The sequence below is a fragment of the Branchiostoma floridae genome, chromosome 6 (genome assembly GCF_000003815.2).
Source record: "Branchiostoma floridae strain S238N-H82 chromosome 6, Bfl_VNyyK, whole genome shotgun sequence".
NCBI lineage: Eukaryota > Metazoa > Chordata > Leptocardii > Amphioxiformes > Branchiostomatidae > Branchiostoma > Branchiostoma floridae.
The window spans coordinates 9,691,792-9,713,361 of NC_049984.1; the positions used below are offsets into that span (position 1 = coordinate 9,691,792).

Sequence of the window (21,570 nt, forward strand, 5' to 3'; positions counted from 1 at the left end):
CACATCATGTCTTGCGACTTGAAGCCAACCCAAATTAGGTAAAACATGATGACTAAGAGAATGATCAAGGAAGTTGATGAAATGAAAAGTTCATTGATATAACACCGAACCCTTATCCTTTAATGTATTGTCAAACTAAAAAAAAAAAACTCTCACGTAACGTTGGTTTTCTCAACCACAAGCTTAAGGTTGATAACCTGGATATTTCGCAAGAAGTTTCTGAAATACATTCCTCTTTACCTTCCTTCACATTGCTTTACATTTGCATACATACACACAGCATGAGCATGGACTCAAATTTTGGCGATTTATATTCACACACATGCTTCAGTATTTTTAGATCATGCTCTAGTAAATGAAAAATTGCAACGTGGTCGGAAAAACATATAGCATTTATAAGATTTAAAGAGATGAAAAGTGTACCCCGGAGTGTCAATAACCATAAACTAATATAAATTTAGATCCTCCCCGCTGCTCAAGGCCAGGACTCACTAATGCACAAGCCCACGTAAACTGATTAAGAGCTATAGATATTCCAGCCACATCTGCGACAGAAAACAACGACATGTGGCATTAGGAGGCAAGGCAGAAATTTATTGAAATTTCAATGGTCATGTTTTCGAAAAATTCTACGGGATTTCCTCGATTTGCTTTCACAAAAACGTTGTCAAACAAAGCAAGCAAAATGCATATGGCCCAGAAAAGTGCATGGAAGGCTAAAGACTCCATACAATACGTCCCACAACTGCAGTTCCGATGGATATGTGATCGACGTAGTGTTGAAACTTCAAAATATTGACCAGAACTTCCTGCCCAATCTTGCTTTTTACCAGTGTCTGAGTTGTTCTTATCTCAATATTATCGAGATAATGTACTTGGTGCCTTGTTCCAGTATGCACACAATAACTACGGCTTCAAATGTGAACATCTGTAATTTTTGTAAGTAGATGTAGTTTGCAAGAGCCACTCACGTCTCAATTAGCTTCCTATTGACAATTTCGTGACTAGAAATATAGATAACTATAGAATCGGGTGCACGACCAATGAAGGCATCTGTTGATTCTGTTCTTCATACAATACTTTCTGCCTTTTCACAAAAATATTTCTTGTATTCTGTTCATGCCTCTGTATTTTTCTTACCTCTGGACACTTCCCAGGGGTCGGGACAAGCCATTTTGACGGCGATTTTAGAGAGGTATCTTGACCACGCTGACCCTGACGACATCATGGCGATACAGTACCGGTACACCCAGCTGATGGGAGACCTGATGTTTGTGGCGCCCACAGTACGCGCTGCAGATGGACACACAGGTCAGTCTGTTTTCCACTTACGATGAAACTTGCTGACAAACAATGTTCATGAATAAACAAAGGTTCAAACAAACAATACTAGTAATCTTGTGAACAGGATTGAAAACAGATCTGCAGTGGACATCACTTGATGACAGAAGGAAAATGTCCAGACTTTGCATGATGTACAAAATGACCAATAGGCTGGTGGACGTACCGACTGATAAGTATCTAATACCAGCTCAAAAAAGAAAAAAAAACAGCCATGACTTCAAGTACCAGAGTTACCAAGCTAGGATTGATGCGTTCAAAAATTCGTATTTTCCCAGAACTATCGTAGAGTGGAACTTGTTATCACCAAGCACAGTAGGGGCCTCTTCTCTGGATAGTTTTAAAGAACGCTTGCAGATAGATGTGCAGAAGTTAGGTGTGACGGATCGTTCAGTGTAATATAACCAGCTGCTGCCGCACCGCGTGCCTGCGAAGCTGGTGTGTTACACCGAAGGGCTTTATTTGCATAATCAATAAACCATTTTATAGTACGTCACTCGAAATGATTGACATCAATTTTTTTTTTCTGATTTGAATCTGAATCTGATTTGAATGTATCAGCTATTTAGGCCAATCGCCCACAAACTCACGTTCTCGTGCTCTACCGCACACAAACTCACGCTCACCGTGCTCTAACGCCCATCAACCCACGGTCTCTGTGCTCTACCGCACACAAACTCACGCTCTCCGTGCTCTAACGCCCATCAACCAACGGTCTCCGTGCTCTACCGCACACAAACTCACGCTCTCCGTGCTCTAAAGCTCATCAACCCCCGGTCTCCGTGCTCTAACGCCCATCAACCCACGGTCTCCGTGCTCTACCGCCCACAAACTCACGCTCTCCGGGCTCTACCACACACACTCTCCGTGCTCTACCGCCCACTAACTCACGCTCTCCGGGCTCTACTTTCTACAAATGAGACCAATCAGCTTTATTAGGCTCACTAATATGTCTGAAAGGGTATCAAGGCAGGAAAGGACTGGTGACAGGAAAGGACTGTAGATCTAATAAGGTACATGCTATTCAAGACTTTCACTCAAGGGCCAATTACTTTGGCCTATGATGACTGATGAGCCATTGGCTTCAAAGAGGAGCGTACATGATTGTGCATGTGCATAATCTGGATTCAGAGACATCATTACTTCCTTGTGTAGGGCGGAAACAGTGTCCTGGCTTTGTACATTGGGCTTTGTAAAATGGTTCTGTAACCTGTGTGAGTCTGGACCGATGCGTTGGAACCTGGACTCATGACATAGTGGGGTCGTGTGGCGCAATCGGTAAGGTGTTCGGCTCAGACCCAAGAGGTCCCGAGTTCGAATCCTGCCGTGTCAACGATCTTGTGCCCTTGGGAAAGACACTTTACACGACTTTTCTCACTTAACTCAGGTGGAAATAAGTACCTTGCTTCGACTACTTAAATGGGGGTTCCGTGTTTGGGGAGTGCCACACCCCACGCACGTTAAAAACCCACCACACCTATCGAAAAGCGTAGGGATCCTTCCCTGGGTGAGTGGATCAAACCTACAGACTGGTCTCAAGGTTGCCATCTTGAAAAGGTGATACTCACCTGCCAATCCTTCCACAAACGTGGTAAATATCAATAGATAATTGAAAATTAAAAAAAAAAGAATAGATATCGTGGGTTCTACTTTTAACGGTATGATGGGTTCTTTGACAATCTCCATACCCTTCTCCATACCCTTCCGCTTCTATATTCTTACCTTCATCCAAAAGACTACACCATATCCTTGTGTATGCATTATCAAACTAAAACGTAACGTTGGTTTTCTGAACCACGAGGTTGATTACCTTCACATTGTTTAACATTTGCATGGATGCACACGGCATAGACTAAATTATCCTTCGGTGATTTGTATTCACACAGTGCATGCTTCAGTGTCTTTAGCTCATGCTCTAGTAGATGAAAAATTGGGACGTGATCGGAAAAACAAGGTAGCGTTTATAAGATTTAAAGAGATGAAAATTGTACCTCGGGCAATGCCAATAACCATACATAAACCAATATAGATCCTCCCTGCTGCTTCAGGACAGGACTTTGAAGACCCACTATAACCACTAGCCCACATAAACTGATTAAAGGCTTTAAATATTTCAGCCACATCTGCGACCAGAAAACAACGACATGGCATTAGGAGGCAAGGCAGAAATTTATTGAAATATTACTGTTCATGCTTTCGAAAAAGGCTTTGGGATTTCCTTCATTAGGTTTTCACAAACACGCTGTTAAACTAAGAAAGAAAAATGGCCCAGAAAAGTGACATGAATTCATGAAAGGCAAGAAAATCCATACAATTCTTTCCACAGTTCTGAAGATTGATGAGAGTTGAAACCGCAGAATATTGACCAATTTTTATTACAACTTAAGTGTAGAAAAACAATTTTTTCCTGTCAAACCTTGCACTTTCCCAGCGTCTCAGAGTTTTTCTTATCCCAATTTCATTGAGATAAGATATTTGGTGAAAGCTATTCGGTGCAGTGTTCCGGTATATGAACTGCTGCGGTTATCACAGTACAGAATGATTAGAGCTTTCTGCAGTTTCAAATTGAATAGTTTTACATCAAAGACGAGCCCTTGTCCAATTTGAACATCTGTTATTTTGTACGTAGGCGTAGCCACTCACGGGTCAATTAGCTTCCTATTGACATTGTCGTGTCTAGAAATATAGAGAACTTGTAATCGTGGTGCCTTCTTTTGCATGTCGGGAGATCGCAATTACCGATACAGTCACCACCTGATAATGTTTGCCTACCAGGCAGACGCTGGCCTACACACAGGCCCGATATGGTCATTAATTCTTCTTTTTTTCCTTTCTAAAGGAGGCTGATTTATGTTAAACCTTTGATGTATGATACCCTTTATTCATTTTTCTATTAATTGGACACTACTTTGCACTTTACAGTACCCAGCCTCCAGAGCCCTTGTTAATGCCGTGACAATTAGTTGCAGGCTGAACCTAGCCTGGGTACCATCCAATTTCAACCGGCTGGGGGCTCCTTACAGTCGCTACCCTAAAAATAATATATTCTAGGGCCGGTAGCGAGTGTAAGGAGCCCCGGTAGAAATCGGATGGTACCCAGGCTAGGCTGAACCAGCTAGTTTACTGGGTTCAACATCCCACAATAAACCCTACCAGAGCTAAGGTATTTGCTACGCCATTGGACGTAAGTAAAGCGATAGATCCTATCAATTATTTTATTATATTCCTTCACTGACACACAAGATAATGCTATCTCCAAAACACAGACACACACATCCCCGTGATAATAGTATATAGGCCTTAGACTCCGAAATCCAATTACTTTCTTCACACTGAACGGTTGGCAGTTGCTGATAACGTCATAGGAACATATCAGACAGTTGTTGTAGGATTCTGATGCGAAGCACACATTTTGTCGAAAAATTATTATGTCCGTCAACGAAGAAGACGTTTTAGCATCGTTAACTTTATCTGTTTCTGAATAGCAGAGTTAATGTGAATCAAGCTAACTACTTGCGAAGTTATCAATCACATGCATGTAAGTATTAAAGTTGATTTACAGAGGCCAAACATCGTAAAACATGATACAAACGAAAGTAAATCAAAGTCTTTAATGTAGTCTTTGTACTATCTGACTAGATTATTCTTGCAGCATAAAGAGACTGTTGCAATGTGTCTCTTTATATCTTAAAGGACCGGATGTAAATCATAAAGAAGTTTAATTAACTGTCTGCATCAGTAATAAAGAAATATTAGCAAACACTGAATTTAAATCTTATCGAAGGAGCCAGGGGCCCATTTTATCTTTTATCCTAAGTAGTAGGGCTCATTACATACGTTGAGAAACGCAAAGCCTTGTCACATATTAATAAGGATATCTTGTGATGAATCGCATGCTCGGTAAGAAATGTAATTACTAATAGGTAAGCCGCAGACGTGGCGTGGAGGTGAATACTGAGTACTGGGGTGGATACAAAGCCGTTTTTCTTGTTGGACCGGTTCGGAAAAAACGCACATGAAAAAAATAAAAATCAACACTTTGATTTTACCCGGAGGCGTTCACGTGTTTTTGGCCGGGAATTACATGTTCAAGCAGATAACAAGAGCGAAGTAGAGGTGAGTTTATAGTCATTTTTACCAAGTTTCCACAGCAAACTTGGTCTAAAACAGAGGCAGATAGGATTTCAAAACGCCAATGGACGTCGTATACTCCTCCTAACAGAATCCTTTGTTAGCGACTAGACTATTGTTTTGAATAAATATTAAATGATAAGGCCCATGTTCAGGTCCGGACCTAGACCTAGTCCTCTGGACCTGGACCGCTCCTGGACCTGAATTTTCTGCACCCCGACGTTAACTCATTTATGCATGGTGATGTTCATCATTGACTAACATACACATGTCACAAGTATGAAATTCCCATCATTAATCATTAAGCAGTTTTGCAATTTTTGCATATATCATGCGAATCAGTTCCTCATTAGCATATTCGGCATCTGATTAAGTTCCATCCATCATAATTTATTGAAGTCCAGATATTAAAAACAATCGGATTATGAAATTTTCACATTTATTTTGTACAACATTGTCTAAGGTACATACACCCAAAATCATGAAAAGTTGTTCCCTTCTTCAAGTTGACTTATCCGCTTCAGAAGTTTTTGACAAAAATGCCTCTGCAGTCGCTAGGGGGGCCAAACTTATGTCACTTATTCCTGAGCACAAGAGCTATCTAATACTCAAAATTCGTGACCATAGCTTGTTCACAGCACGAGATAGCAAAGCCTAACTAACCCAAATTTAATCATTTTTAGCTTTTATCACAACCCACCAACACATCAAGTCTGAAACCAATCCATTCAGCCATTCTTGAGTCATCTTGTTGACGGACAGACAGACAGACAGACAGACAGACAAACGCTGGTGAAAATATAACCTCCATGACATTTCATGGAGATAAATATAATGATAAATATTTGATATAAAAATGAATACATTTCTTTGCGATATTTGACATACTTTGCATATATTTTGATGTGTTTGTCGACATCACATCTTAAATTGACTTAATGGTACTTGTCTTTGACACTTTTTTGTATACAGAAATACATAACAGCCTTAAAACACAAAACAATACACACTGTCAATTTTGTCTTTGTACTCAGATGTAACATAACACATGTTGTTGTGTATATTGTTGCTGTATAAATATAGTATATGGCCTCCTTCGGTCAATATTGACCATGGTAAATCCTAATTGATATCAACCCGATAGCTTTGACTATGTCTGAACATAGTACACATCCGTAAGCTGACTCAGTTCTGTTGCAAAGTTCGTCTTAAATTAGTCCAATTGGAACGTCAAGTTCAAGTTACCATTACGACCTCATTATAATTGGGGCCCGGAACGAGTCATCACAGTTCCGTTCTATAATGGCCCTTAAATCCGTCCGGATTGCTGTAGCCTCACTTAGTTTTCCACGAAATCGTCTTCCGGGAGGGAAGTAAAACGGGGGTCCCGTGCTCGAGGAGGTGCCTCGACCACGTTAAACAGCCTCATTACTCATACTTGGGGTACCTACTGGCTGGCAAAATACACCAGATTATTATTATTATTATTATTAAACATCCATGTAGTACGTGATTGAGTTCTTTTCGAAATACTTCATATACGTCAACTATAGGAAATTTTACCATTTAATCATCATTGAGATAAAAATATCTCTTCTAGTGGCATGTTTACCTGGTGAGTTCCTCATATGGACCTGGGTTGAACTTAGTACTGTAAATGGATTTAAGTTCGCGGGTGTTTAATTTCGCGGTAGCGGGAAAGGGGACTTTTCGCGATGGTTTCAAGTTCGCGGTAGCGCTATGCACTGTGGTCTCTTACTGCCAAGGAAAAATGTTCGCGGTGGTTTCAAGTTCGCGGTGAAGCGGCCACCACGAAAACCGCGAAGATTAAACCACTGGAAAGTTTCTGCATTTACAGTTTATCATGATTTCCAAAGGGCAATCTACAGATAGATGAGGTAGCTGCTGGTAATACAAAAGACCAAATTTCTACGGATGCAAACACATTACGTAGAATTCGAACACAGATTAGCGAAGAAATTGGATTGTCCAATTACTGTGTAGTGACATCCTCGCGGATCCATAAGTGATGCATGATGGTGATGACTTAAATGCTCGGCAGAACTTCACTCATTTGTGCCTCTAATACGAATCTTCACTGCAAGAACCCGTTTTGCCACTTCCACGGAAGCAAATCATCCTTTCGTCCTCCACAATCCTCCTAAGCGGAGGAAGTTCCACGCTCAGAGCTTATTTCCTAGAACAACATCTATGGAATAAGCTTTCACGGACTTGCTTCCCCATGGGGTACAATCTGAAACTGTTTAAATTAAGTGTTAACAGACATCTTTCTTCCCAATACAGTATTGAACGCAAACGCTTGAATGGCTCCACGAGCCTTGTTTTGCGGTGAACTTTAAATAAATAAAATAAAAAGTTTCAATAGGGTAACTACTGAAGATTCAGATCAATCTTACGCGGCTAAGGCTAAAAATGGAAGAATAACTGTTCGCACATACACTACCAACATTTTACTTTCAAGATTGTTTTGCGGTGAACTTTAAATAAATAAAATAAAAAGTTCCAATAGGGTAACTGCTGAAGATTGAGATCAATCTTACGCGGCTAAGGCTGAAAATGGAAGAATAACTGTTCGCACATACACTATCAACATTTTACTTTCAAGATCATCTCTAGACCTCTAACCACACCGCTCGCATGCTCGCTGTGTTTTAAAATCTTTTATGGCAATCTTCCCCCTGAGACCCATACTAAGACGTTACATGTTGCTAGCACTATAAAAAAATATCTGGTCTTTTATCTCCACTATAACAGAGAAGCGAGTAGAAGTTGAATTTATCCAGCAATGGTCTCATTTTGTATCTGTTAACTGTATCTTTTCAAAATGTCTTGTTGTGACCTGTACTTAGTCCGGTGTGGCAAAAATATGCAATAAAGGTCTTCATTCATTCATTATAATTTCATAATCAAGTTTCGATATTAACTTTTTCTAAACATCGAAAAAGTTAACGTTTGACTATCAATTGCTTGCTAGAGGATATGTTGCGCCTGTCTGTAACGTACCTGGATAGGGGGTAATGGGGGTCTCAGAATATAGTTGCTGTAATTGCTGTAAAATATAGCTGCGCCTAGTCAAAATCCACTGTCAAGTTGTCAATTATTTCCCTCGTAACGTTATCTATAGAAACAGAGCACGTACTTCTGCTGTTGAGTCCCCCTTTTAAGTATCTGCACGCAGTTTCCCCGCGTCCATAAAGCTGATCTCTTCACCTTAAATTGTCAATATTTGAAATTCGCTTCGCGAATTTTCTACAGTTTGTGAACTAGAATAACCTTGATAATGTGAATGAATAAGTCAGATTTGAATATGTCTTGTACTCAGCAGCGACATAAATAGTTCATTTGGTACTTTAATGGAACTTAATCTCCGTGTTAAGAGACCCATAAATAACTTTCCATTATCATTCAGCACGTCTATAACCCTTGTATTTTCAATATTTGAAATTTCCACAAACCTCAAACGATCCCTGACTTCGCATGGATGCTAATACCGGATACCGTTGTGTATCATGTTCATAATCTCGCTGCAGGGCACCCGCAAAGCAAAGCTTACGGACTGGCATGTGTTCAAATTCAATGATCCGAGGGTTCAACCATAACCCATGTTTGCCTGGTGGGTGGTACAACGGAAATCCTGACGTAAAGCCTGCTGCAAAATCAGCAGCAAAAACGGAGAGTAATTTTCAATCTCCCTGAAGTTATATATGTTGCTTCAAATAGAGTTTTGTATTTCTGTGGTTAGAATTATAATTGTTAGGCTTATGTACCAAAACACGTACCAAAGATTCGATTTCCTTCTAAAGCACTGGTTATGCTACGGTCACATGTGCACCCGTGAGGGCTCATGAGGATGTAGCCATGACCGGGCTCTTTTGCCCCTGTGGGCGGCTAAAGTGCAAAAACAAGAGTCTGAAAACTCAAACCTGCATGAAATATTTTGTTTTGTGATGGTTGTGAGGGTTGATATGGTTTGACGTTTGGCAAAATTATTCCATCATTGTTCTTATATATCTACCTATGGTAAACGGTGAGATCCAAAACTACACCTTTTTGACCTAGCCATTTCATTTTTATTTCCTATTGTTACACCTGCACCTGGCACATATCCCTAATGTGTATATAATGGTTCATTTCATATAGTGGTCACAGGGATGGTCACAGTTACTCTAATATATTTTTTAAACAACCACAAAACTGCAACAAACTGATACCCCCCAAAACATCAAAAACCAAAAACAGTACCTCCATTTTTCATGGAGGGAACAAGGTAACATTCACTTTTGTAGATGTACATTGCATACAACCTGATAAATGTAACACTTTTGAAGGAGATGCTAGAAGGTGTAGAAGAAACCATAATGACTGCAGGACACTGAAACTAAACACTAATTGCACCCAGCTGGTGCGGGTGGGCTGCCTCCAGCCAATTGGCCATCTAAACAAACTGACTAGGACCACTCTACTCCTGACAAAAAGGGTTGTAAATATTTTTTTAAACGAACCACAAAACTGCAGCAAACTTCTAATGCGCGCTATAGTACAATGGCTCACTATATCTATCCTCATAGCAAACGTGATCACAATCCATCCAGAGGTTCTAAAGATATTGGTCCGGAATCACAAAAAATCCCTACCAGAATCAAGACCTGCTTTTTTCAAGCAGGTAAAAATCCCATAAACTACCCGCGGCGGGGCCCATTTTTCCAACCTTAGCATTAACGGATCTTAACGGTAAATTATCTTTGATTCACTGTTGGTGAATTGGCCTGAGTTGAGTTGAGTACAGTACCGACACCTAATGACAATGCTCTTGAATAAAAAGGGCATTTCCCTGAAGCACACTTTGCAGCGAGGCTTGAATAATGGAGTGCTTAAGTGCAAAGCTAGTCCAGATAATCAATGACTTTCTATAACATGGTGCAGCCATAACACATGCCTTTAGTGCAGCTTACGATGAAGACTCAATAAATCCTCCTATTTTTCCAAGGAGGTTTCGAAGTAGAAGAAATTGCATTAACGGGAGGTCAATGGCATCATTCGGAGTTAGTGACCATCATTCACTTGGGGGTCTATTTTCTGACCAGTACATTGATCTTGCTACCTCGTGAAGTTAAGGTGAAGGAAACGCTTCCATAGCCTTTAGGCCGCGGGCTGTTAAATCCATGGACGGTAGAGCCCATCTGCCGGGCAGGCTTCCAAAGGTAAATACAGCTAAGCTCTTTTCCCTCCGTGGCTTTTGTGCAGTCTGTTTATCCTGATCAAGGTAGACTCTCCTTTTCTAGAAGGGCTGGCTTTTGTTTTATGTGGCTGGGGGGTGGGGGTGGGGGTGGGGGGATTGTCAACGTTGACTACGATTCTCTATTAAATGCCGGGAAAGGGAGTTTGTTGTCGATGGTAGTTTGCCCCAAAAGGAAGTTTGCCGTAGAATGGAGTATCACCCCGCTCGGAGCCAATGTTGAAGATCAAGAAATAGCTCCCCCACCTCTCATACATACACATACACATAAAACACACACGCATAAATTGTCTGCAAAAGAGACTTAACTTACACGTATATTCATTAAGATTTTCAACATGTTCGCAAGGATCTGTATAACCTTTTTAAGATGTTACCTAGGCTGTCAGGTTTGAACTACTCACACAGGGGTGGAACCGTGTTCTTTTTATTTTTAAATAAATGTCGTGGGTTCTTGATCATGCACGAGGTGTGGCTGTCCTTAAACACGGGTCATTTGGCATTATGTCCCGAAAAGCCGAGGATATCCGGACGTCTCTAAGAGAAGTTAGCTATAGTCTTAGGCGCTCACTTTCACCTGAGTCGAGCGAGGAAATAGTTGTTAAGTGCCTTCCCCAAGGACACAGTACCAGTGCTAGCTAGAGATTGGAACCCAGAAAGTCAACAAACTAACCACAACGTTCCTTGTCACCTAACCCTACACATGGTTGTGGAAATCTGATGCTCAAAAGTGCTGTAGAGTAAAAAAAAACTGCAAGCACTTTAGTCAGGCTACACTGAGTATGATTGAGTGCAATCGATTGCTGCTATGGGCAGGGGATTCTGAAGTCTTTTGATAGTTGAAGAGTGATTAGCCTTCTTGGCTGTTTGCTGTATATGATTGTCGATATTGCAGAATCACATTTTTCAAACACGTCTTGGTAGTCATGACTGTCGGCATGGGATTAGTTTTAAAGGCTTTGGCGCATGCTGCATAAATGTGTCATAACTTAGAGCTAGATCGATATCGTTTATGAAATACGAATAAAGCAGTAGAATACGACCTTCGCCAAGAAGGTTATATTTTCGGCTAAGGCCTCATGTTGTTTCCCAATATGTAGGTCAACAGCATATAATTAGAGAAGCTGCGTATGGATTTTAATAATCTTTGCATGTTTGGTATTTGAGTAGCGGACAGGAAGGTCGTGTTCGAAAATGGTTGGCGTAGCCTTTGTCTATCAGGGCGGTAGCAGGCCGAATGTGTGCGTCCGCTTTTTTGTGAACAGCATAACTCGAGAAGCCTTGAATGGATCCTGATAATATTTGGTAGGTGGGTGGGGGTCAGGAAAACAAAGGTCAAGTTCGATAATGGGCCCCCTAGCGGCTCTCTAAGGTACTGCAGCAATTTTGAGATCTCGTGTTCTGGACATGCTAGGGTCATGCTTTTTGAGTGGTAGATAGCCCTTGGGGCAGAGAGTAAGTGCTGTGAGTTTGGACTGCAGGCACCGATTTCCTTTTACACTTTGGACGAGAATAATGAGAGAACGTGTTGACGGATCATCATGATTTTTGGTATGTAGATAGAATGAGTGATGACTTACATAATGTAATACTAATTATGCAAATCAATAGCTAATTTGCATAATTAATGAGGGATTCCTTAGTTCATAAATCCATGCCAACAGCATATAACTCGAGAAGCTATGTATGGATTTTCATGATATTTGGTATTTGAGTAGTAGTTATGAAAAGGAAGGTCTAGTTCGAAAATATTTGGCGTAACATTTTTCGTCAGGACGGTAGCGGGCTGAGTGTGTGTGTCCGTTTGTTTGTGGCATGCATAACTTGAGAAGCCTTGGATGGAACCTGATGATATTTGGTAGGTGGATAGAGGTTAGAAAAACGAAGGTCAAGTTCGATAATGGGCCCCCTGGCAACTTCCTAAGGTACTGCAGCAAAACAATTTTTGACATCTCGTGTTCTGAACATGCTGTGGTCGTGATTTTTGAGTGATAGATAGCCTAAGTGATGATTTACACAATGTATTACTAATTATGCAGATCAAAAGCTAATTTGCATAATTAATGAGGAAAGTTCATAACTCCACTGAATTCTATGATAAGACTTTCGAACTTGTCACATATATAGCTGAGAAAGAGAAATGTCCAATACATATTAGTTATGCAAATGGCAACCTCATTTGCATAATTAATGACGTAAAATATTTACGTGTTGACGGATCGTCATGATTTTTGGTTTGTAGATAGCCTAGTGAGTGAGATAGCCTAAGTGATGCCATACACAATGCAAATCCTTTCCATAATTAATGAGGAAAGGTTGTAAATCCACTGCAGTACATGATAGGACTTCAAACTTGTCACATATGCAACTGATGAGAAATAAGAAATGTCAATAGACACTTGGCCAAAGCCCCCTATCATCATTTACTATTTGCCCAGGCCGGAGTCTGGTAGAGACTACATGGTTTTGACAAATCACTATGAAAGTTGCGCTGGAAATTAAAGTATCACAGCAGTGTACAGAATTTCATTGTCACCTTGCCAAGAAGTTTATGTTTTTGGTAGCGTTTGTGGGGAACACACGTTCATGCAGTCGTTTACTCTTTAGCAATACATGAATAAGACCTTATAGTCTTGAATAAAGGCATGATTATTTGGCGAAGGGATGTGTTCGTGGAACTCTACTTCACTATGTGACATTAAGCAAATCCGCACCGTACCAACCAACAAAATTTACTGTCAGGTAGCGAAGCATGCACTAGCTTTGTGTGGGTACATTAATATTGCTCGCTTGAACAATTTGCATGCAAGACAGGCCGTGGGTTTCTTAACCGAGACAGATCAAAGACTTCCAACATGACACATACTGCGTCTCCTCTCAGCAGGAATGAGCACGTTGAGCACTCGGTGCTACCAGCCGACCAGCCCCCTGCTGTATGTAGTATTATCAACTACGAACTTATAGATTATCTTAGTCTATTTATAAAGAAAATGAGCCTTTGATGGTGAACGGCATGCAGCACATCGGATTAACTGCCACAAATTAAATATCGAAACAGGAATTATTAATGAAACGGATTAATTTCTATTCTTTATGCGCTTCAATAAACCCTGTGTAAGAAACATTACAGTATCTGTTCCTAGATATACACATGTACCAAGAAGCGAGAATATGTTGACTATTCTATTTAATTGCTATTTTTGAGACTCTCTTACAATGTTCTACTAGCCTGTAAATTTTCATTGAAAAATATTGCTGTTTTTTTTGCCCCTCGATATGACATCGCTGGATCATTTAGAGGGTGACAGGTTTGACGGGTGATAGCCGGTATAAAGCTACCAAACCAGAATGGCTATCACATCAATATATATACCACAGACCTTCTACTATTAAAAAATCACAGGGAGAATTTGCCCGCACGAAGGGATACCGATATGTGAAATTTGGGGTCCTGGCCCATGAACTAATTAGTTTAATCTATGAGGTTCACATTTGTAACCTCCTTGGTTTAGTATGGCGCCTTTGTATAGTTAACTCGTGTATTGTTGCTTCTACTTTGCTGTACATGTTTGTTCCATCCGATACTATCAACGACCTGTATCTAGCCCTTGTAGGCATGATGAATGTACATCAGTGCTTACACAGCTGTGTCATCAAATCTTAAGAGCTAAGGAAGTGGAAATGGGCGCAGCCCCATGTACGGTGTGGTGTGGGGAACGATTATGTACCAAAGCTGCGCGCTGTCTTGGATCATGTCAAAAGTGACAGCCCTATATAAGGTAAATGTGTATAGGGTATGACACCGAATTCATTACAGCATGTGATTGGCCTAAATTTATTGAATCAACATCAAACTATTAAATTACGCCAACGACCTATTGATTTTGTGACAATACTGAGCGACCTGAAGGTACGACGTACGTCATAAAGCAGGATCTGTCAGCTTTTGATCGTATTTCTGCAAATAAGGTCGAGTCATGAGATAAATCATCAAACAAACCAGATCAGGTAAAGCTAACAATCATGTCTTATATTAGGGGCCTTATATTCCCCCGACAAACCCATTATTTTGTGAAAATGTTCAAAGCAAGCAATAGCCTATTGGCATATCTTATTCTCCAAACGTACAGATAATCATTGTTCATATTACCTAGGATGGGCCTAAATGACATTGGGATTTTATTACCATATCATATCTGGCTTAAATTCTTTGTCTCAGTGGCATTTATATTGAGCGACTCCAAACTACAACCCGTGTTATTAATTGAACATTATTCTGTAATTTCCTAAAAGCGACACGCCACAATATTAAATGATAGATACAATATCAAGAAAATACCTTCGTCATAGAAAAGATAGGAATGTAATAATCTCCTATCTATGTTGCTATGATACTTTAATTCTATGACGTCGTCTTCATAACATGGCAAACATATGAGTAATCTTCCGACTCAGTGGGAGGTACGGTATCAGTGAATGATTATATAGCGGTGTCTATTCATCAACAGTGTTAGATACTTTTACACGTGATAATGGTTGTCACAATGATATCACATTATTTCACCAGTACACTTAGACAAAAAGTATGTGAAAGAGGGGTGTTATCACATTCTTTCACTAAAAGACACACTCTTACTAGTGAAATGATGTGATATCACATTATTTCACTAATTAATAGACACATTTTTTTCGTTTTACTAGTGAAATAATGTGATAGAGGGTGCTATCACATCCTTTCACTAATTTTACTTTCTGGTTCAGTTTTTTAATATCAACGTGAAACCATTTTCTCAGACAAATATGATTAAGACACTGCGACCAGCTGCCTCCAGCCTTACTCAGTAGAAATGATCACTGATTGCTCGGAACACGTGACCTTACAAAAGTGTGACGTAAGACACGGGTCAACAGGTGGTTGGCAGTCGCTACCCTGGTCGAAAATTCGGCGAATTCAATCTTCGCGTTGGAAAATACTGTTTAACCTTTCCGATAGTGTCACGTACCAACATAGACGAACTTCCATTCAAACTAGATTCCGTATTGTCAAACTATTTTCGAACTCAGAGATTGGGCCGGATTTCGATCAGTTATCTTTCCTACTTCAAGATAACTGATGACCCTATCTTTGTGTTGAAAAATAGCCTTTAACCCTGTACAGAATGAGGAATACAAATGAAGATGAAGTTGGATGCCCATCTTGATTCCTTGCATGCCAACGTTAATAGTGCGATCAATATGCCTTATACACGTGCTGCGTATCAGACTGTAAACGCTCTAATTGCATGCTCCGCCACGCAGAAGGGTTTTGCCCCCATTATATTGACTTAGACGGCATTACAAGATGCCATTGAACCATGTGCCCTTAGCCGTCAACCTGTTCGCTGGAGTGAGCAGTATTCACGGGGTTTAGATAAGGACAACGTCAGGCAATTTGGGTTCTTCAATATACCGACTGTGGTATCGCCACGAAATCTCATTGTAACGTATGGATGGAGGGAGTTATAAGGACAACGTCAAGCAATTTGGGTTCTTCAATATACCGACTGTGGCATTGCCACGAAATCACATTGTAACGTATGGATGGAGGGAGTTAGAAGATCATTATTTTTAATTAGACAAGCAAAAGTAAGCTTGCCTGATTGCCACCGCATGTCCCTTCTCGCTTGTGCTAAACAAAATCCAGGCTACGAAAAGGCAGATAGTAGTGGAGGCCTCGAGCTCGGTGTCATTTTCCTCTAAATGCATTTTTGAAGGATTCTGTAATGGTACAATTAATGAAGAAATAATGGCGATTTTGAGGATGATCGGTTTTCTTCATCACTCTACCACCTATTCGTTATATACATAATTGGCACCTGCTAATCTTGCACCTGCCACAAACCTGTGTAATGTTACAAGTATTTGAGTCCTATAATGGCAAACACTTTATATATAGGTTTTCCTTATTGGATATGCAAATAAAGTCCTCATTTACATAATTTCATTTACAACTTCATTATGCACCAAAGCACTATGTGCCGAAGATACTTTCATACTAAATATCATGGAAATCCGGCGTTCCTATGTTCCGTTATGCTCCTTGGAAGATTTTGACAAAAATACCGGTTGTTCCAGAGCAAGCTGCTAGGGGGCCCAAACATACACCGCTTCTTCTTTACATCACAATCTATTTATCACCAATAAATCAAGCATGTCGAGGTCAAAAGATATCAAAACAGGAGTTCTACTGCAGTGCCAATGTCACAAACCAGGAGGCCCAAATAAGACTTGGCTTTTCGTCTTTCCAACACCTCATACATGTCAAATATCATCCATCCAAAGGTTCATGAGTTATACTTACTGCAAAAAATCCAATTAAACACGCACACACACACAAAGACAGACAGACACACCCAAACACATTCCACTTTCATGGAGATACATAGGCTGTGTTGCTTTGTATGCTCTGTGAGATGTAGACTATTTTTGCTCACTTTCAATTACCCTTTGGGTGTGAATGTGCGAACTTAGGTCATTCATAGACACTGATTAATTTCGAAAGCACGAAGGTGTTTGCGTCGAAGTATCCTTATTTTGAGTAATGATGTCTGGCCCCAACCAAGGACGTTATATAACGTGCATGTATGTATGTATTGTTGCAGCGAAACAGCTCCTAGCTGTTGGAAATTTCTCGGAATTGCATCAGGCGAAGTCAGGCTCCAGTTTCAGCTTGTCCAACACATGTACGCCACCCACACACGGGATCTTCAATCCCGAATGACAGTACAATATGTTGTTAGATTAGTCAAAGCAAACCAGTTTTGTAGACACGTGTGCAAGTACGAGGTGCCAATCAAGGCACACTTACGTACGATAATACATGTGCACAGACTATCTCATGTTTATTCATAAGGCTATTCCAGTGTAAAAGTGAAGTAGGTGGTCGCAAAAGCAGCATTTCAGTTCAACAACGTCAGCGTGATTCTTGTATACCTGCATATGCGTTCTAACGTTTCAGAGATGTGCGGTTTTCAAACGGTTTGCAGCGTTGCTGCCGAAAGTGGAGAGTTTGAAGGCAGCTGTATGCTGTACGTGTGGCCGCCCGCACGTATGTGGCAATAGCTAGGGCTTAAAGAAAGGTAAGTGCTACGGTGGTTTGTTAGAAGGCGTAGAATCGGGTGGTACTTTGGTGGATATGACATGTGGTGACTCGATTTTACCTGGTTATTTGCCTCTGTATGGCTAAGGTCACATTTCCAAATCGGGGCCCGGACGGGATGTTTTAAGAAACAAAAATTAAAAAATGTATACCTAGAAATATACACAAATCATGCCCATGAATCTTATTTGGACATTTTGTGTATTTTGATGTATTTCATGTCATTCTTCTCGCTCCCGAAAGCTGCCCGACCGGGCCCCGCTTTGGATATGTGACCCAAGCCTATGTAGGGATGTTTGTGTGTTTGTGTGTGTGTGTGTATGAGATAGCAAAATATATCACTGCTTTTTCATATGCTGACCACTTCGCAGTCTTCACAGTTTTCATATGCTGAACACTAGAAATTGATTAGTCTATAGCTAGGCCACAGATGTTACGAAATTGTATGTTTTCATTCATAATCTTGCCCCTTGCTAAGGCAGACATATGACCTTTAATATATGATTCTCTGCAAGAAATCACAGTGACTTGGATTGGGTTCCGTTTGTGTTCAACACATTTGTCAAAACCTACTTAACGTTCCAATCTCATAAAAGTGCGCTATAATCTCATAAAAGAAGAATCGGGATCGCCCATTCCCATCGAGCTTCCTGTTATTTGCCAGCCTTATGTAACACTGAAGAATTTTGACACATGTTGGTGCGCTCGCTTTACATTCGGAAGGTCGAAGGTTTAACCCCGATTTGTCATTATATGATACCTTATGAAGTAATGGAACATACTGTTTGATCTCACTCAGTACTGATGAGAATGAGTGTGGAAATTAACTACGCACTGTTACAACTGATATTTTCCAAGCAGAGGTTTCAGCCGTAAAAATTAACGGCCACTACTATTTCCCACGACTGAAACCTTTGCTTGTGGAATATACAAGTGGTACTCTACTGTATAGTGGCCATAAGCCGGTCAACGTTAGCCGAAATTTGTAAGCCGTACGTAAGCCGAAATGTGTGGGGAAAGTGGTGACATACGGAACAATACATATCATATTGTTGAGGGACCTGTAAAATCTGCATAGATATCATCTGCATATCATACTGTGATATTTGTGTCTTCATCTCATCACGTTGCAACGTGTTGATAGTATCAAATTGACATAATTGGCTAAACAGTTTGGCACAATGTTTTTTTGAACATATTGTGCAACAAATAAGAATGTGAGATGAAGTTGTTGTGTCTATAGCCTAAAAGAACAGCCGCGCTACTTGGAACCGAAAGTTGTGTCCACGTTAAGTTGGCAATGCTGCTGACTTGAAATCGGGAGGTTCTGGAATGAATAGGACGTTAATGGCGTTCCTTTCTATGGACCCCATACTTATAAATAGTGGGGTCTATCGTGCGGATTAGGGGTGGGTACCGGTACAGAAAATTCAGGTCCAGGTCCGGTTCAGGTCCAAAGGATCAGGTCCAGGTCCGAACCTGAACCTGGAACTGTTTCAGAATGACTCATACCAATGGCCCATGTCACCACAAAGAAATCTGTTTGGTGGAGTATTAGACTTACACTGGCGTTTTAAAATCCTACCACGCTGACTGCACCTGTACGACTGGCTGTAAAACTTAGAAATCACTATAAACTCTACTCTACTTCACTCTTGTTATTTTCTTCCACCTGCAAGCACCTGACCAAGACGTGTGAATGCCTGATAAGATAATATGTTAATTTTCTAATCGGTCCAACATCCGGTCTACCTAATTTTTCAGGTCCTGTTTTTCTGAACCGGTCCAATAAGAAAAACCGGTTTTGTACCTGTACGCTGTACCGATACCCTGCCCTATTGCGGATGGATAAAAAAATCGGGCCACGACTAAATGCAGTTTATCAGCATTGCAAGCAAAATAAGATCACATGATCGCGTCGTTGAGATCACGTGTACTCATGGCTCACGTTTTGTTTTTCCAAAACAAACCTATTTTAGGAAGCTGACATTTCACATGCATGATCATACATAACTCATAATATGAGTCACATGTCATTTCTGATCTGCAAACAGTTTCTGTGTTAAAGGTGCTCGGGTAGGGTAAGGTGTGAAAGTGGAGCCAGTATAATTCGGGGAATTAGTTATTGTGGTCCTATTCATCTGGACTAGGGGTGGGTACCGGTACAGCGTACAGGTACAAAACCGGGTTTTCTTAAGGGCCGGTCCAGAAAAACCGGACCTGAAAAAATTCGGTGGGCTGGATGTTGGACCTATTGGAAAATGAACAGATTATATGATCAGGCATTTACATGTTGGGGCTTACTGGTCGAGGAAAATAACAAGAACGAAGTAGAGTCTATAGTCATTTTACCGAGTTTTACAGTCAACAGAGGTAGTTAGTAGGATTTTAAAACGCCAGTGGGAGTCGAATACTCCACAAAACAGATTTCGAAAAACTAAATGGATAATTGTTTTGAACATCGTCCATTCACAAGTTTTCACATACTTAATCAGGTCCAGGTTCAGGTCCGGACCTGGACCGGATCCTCTAGACCTGGATCGGACCTGGACCTGAATTTTCTTTACCGTTACCCACCCCTAATGAGGAAAATTCATCAAAAATGTTTTCTCACGCTCATTTCCCATCAACTGAGAAAGATCTAGCTTACCGACATTGTTATCCTATTGATAATCTATGTCAATGTTGATGATACAAGTCAACAACCATACAAGACCAATTTACCACCTACAATTAGGTGGTGCGTAGGTTTCATTTATCATCTCTGCCCACGTACACCTTATGACATCAAGTTGGCACCTTACTATACCAGATAACCACCCAAACCCCAAAACATTAATGAAAATAAGCATTTCATCCAAAGACAATCATACATGTGAACTGTGAAATGATAATTGTACCACACTCAGGAAATGTGTAAACATAATTGGACCATGCACACACGAGAAATGAGAAATCATAATTGAGCCACAGCTGGTGGTGTTATTTCTTCAAAGAGCTCCCTCTTATGCATATCATTATATGAAATATAACGTGTATAGAATTGTATAGGAGGGCCCGGGGACGTTCGAAAAGCAACCAAACCTACGCTAGAATTTGCTTCAGAGGACAAAGAGACTCGGCGGCCAGTGTAGGTTTGGGCACCAGGCTATTCGAGAAGTTCTCGGGCCCAGTAAGAAGGGGCTCAGTTCAACTTTCGGGGCCTCTGAGGAAAATTCACCAAAAACAAGAGTTCGGAGACCTCATAAATTCATGAAATATTTTGTTATGCAAATAACTTCCACATCTGAATAATCTGTGCTTGGTTATATACACCTTTCACCAACTTACACAGGTCAAAATGTTGACAGTCCAGTCATTTACTAGTTATAAGAATTATGTCTGCGAATTGGGAACTTATTTGCATAATTGCTATCTGTTAAACTTCTACCGGCCACATTTTACATGTATTTATTGGGTATAGATTTTCCTCATTAATTATGCAAATAAAATCCTAACTTGTATAATATGCATTTAATTATGTATATCTCTGTCTTTCATGGAGATAATCCTTCTGAATCTGATGGTTACCTTGCAGGCTGTCCCCTTTAAAATCAGTTAACGTCAGATGAGAGTGAGAGGAAACTGTGAGCAATGTTGGGGCTTTCTTAGCCGGGGCGACTCTGTAGAAAACGTATTTACTTGTAATACATAGACGTTGTTT

The 21,570-nt window shown here is 40.5% G+C and overlaps 2 protein-coding genes across 2 annotated transcripts in view; one reads left to right on the top strand and one right to left on the bottom strand.

Annotated features, from left to right (window-relative positions):
- The window catches only part of LOC118418077 (carboxylesterase 5A-like), a 46,351-nt gene that overhangs the window by 9,278 nt on the left and 15,503 nt on the right, over window positions 1–21,570 (bottom strand). The window lies entirely within an intron of this gene.
- Window positions 17,543–21,570, top strand: part of LOC118418500 (neuropeptide FF receptor 2-like) — a 15,687-nt gene continuing 11,659 nt past the window's right edge. Inside the window, exon 1 of the mRNA XM_035824459.1 lies at window positions 17,543–17,847. The gene's annotated coding sequence lies outside the window, so the exon portion shown is untranslated. The remainder of the gene's footprint in view (window positions 17,848–21,570) is intronic.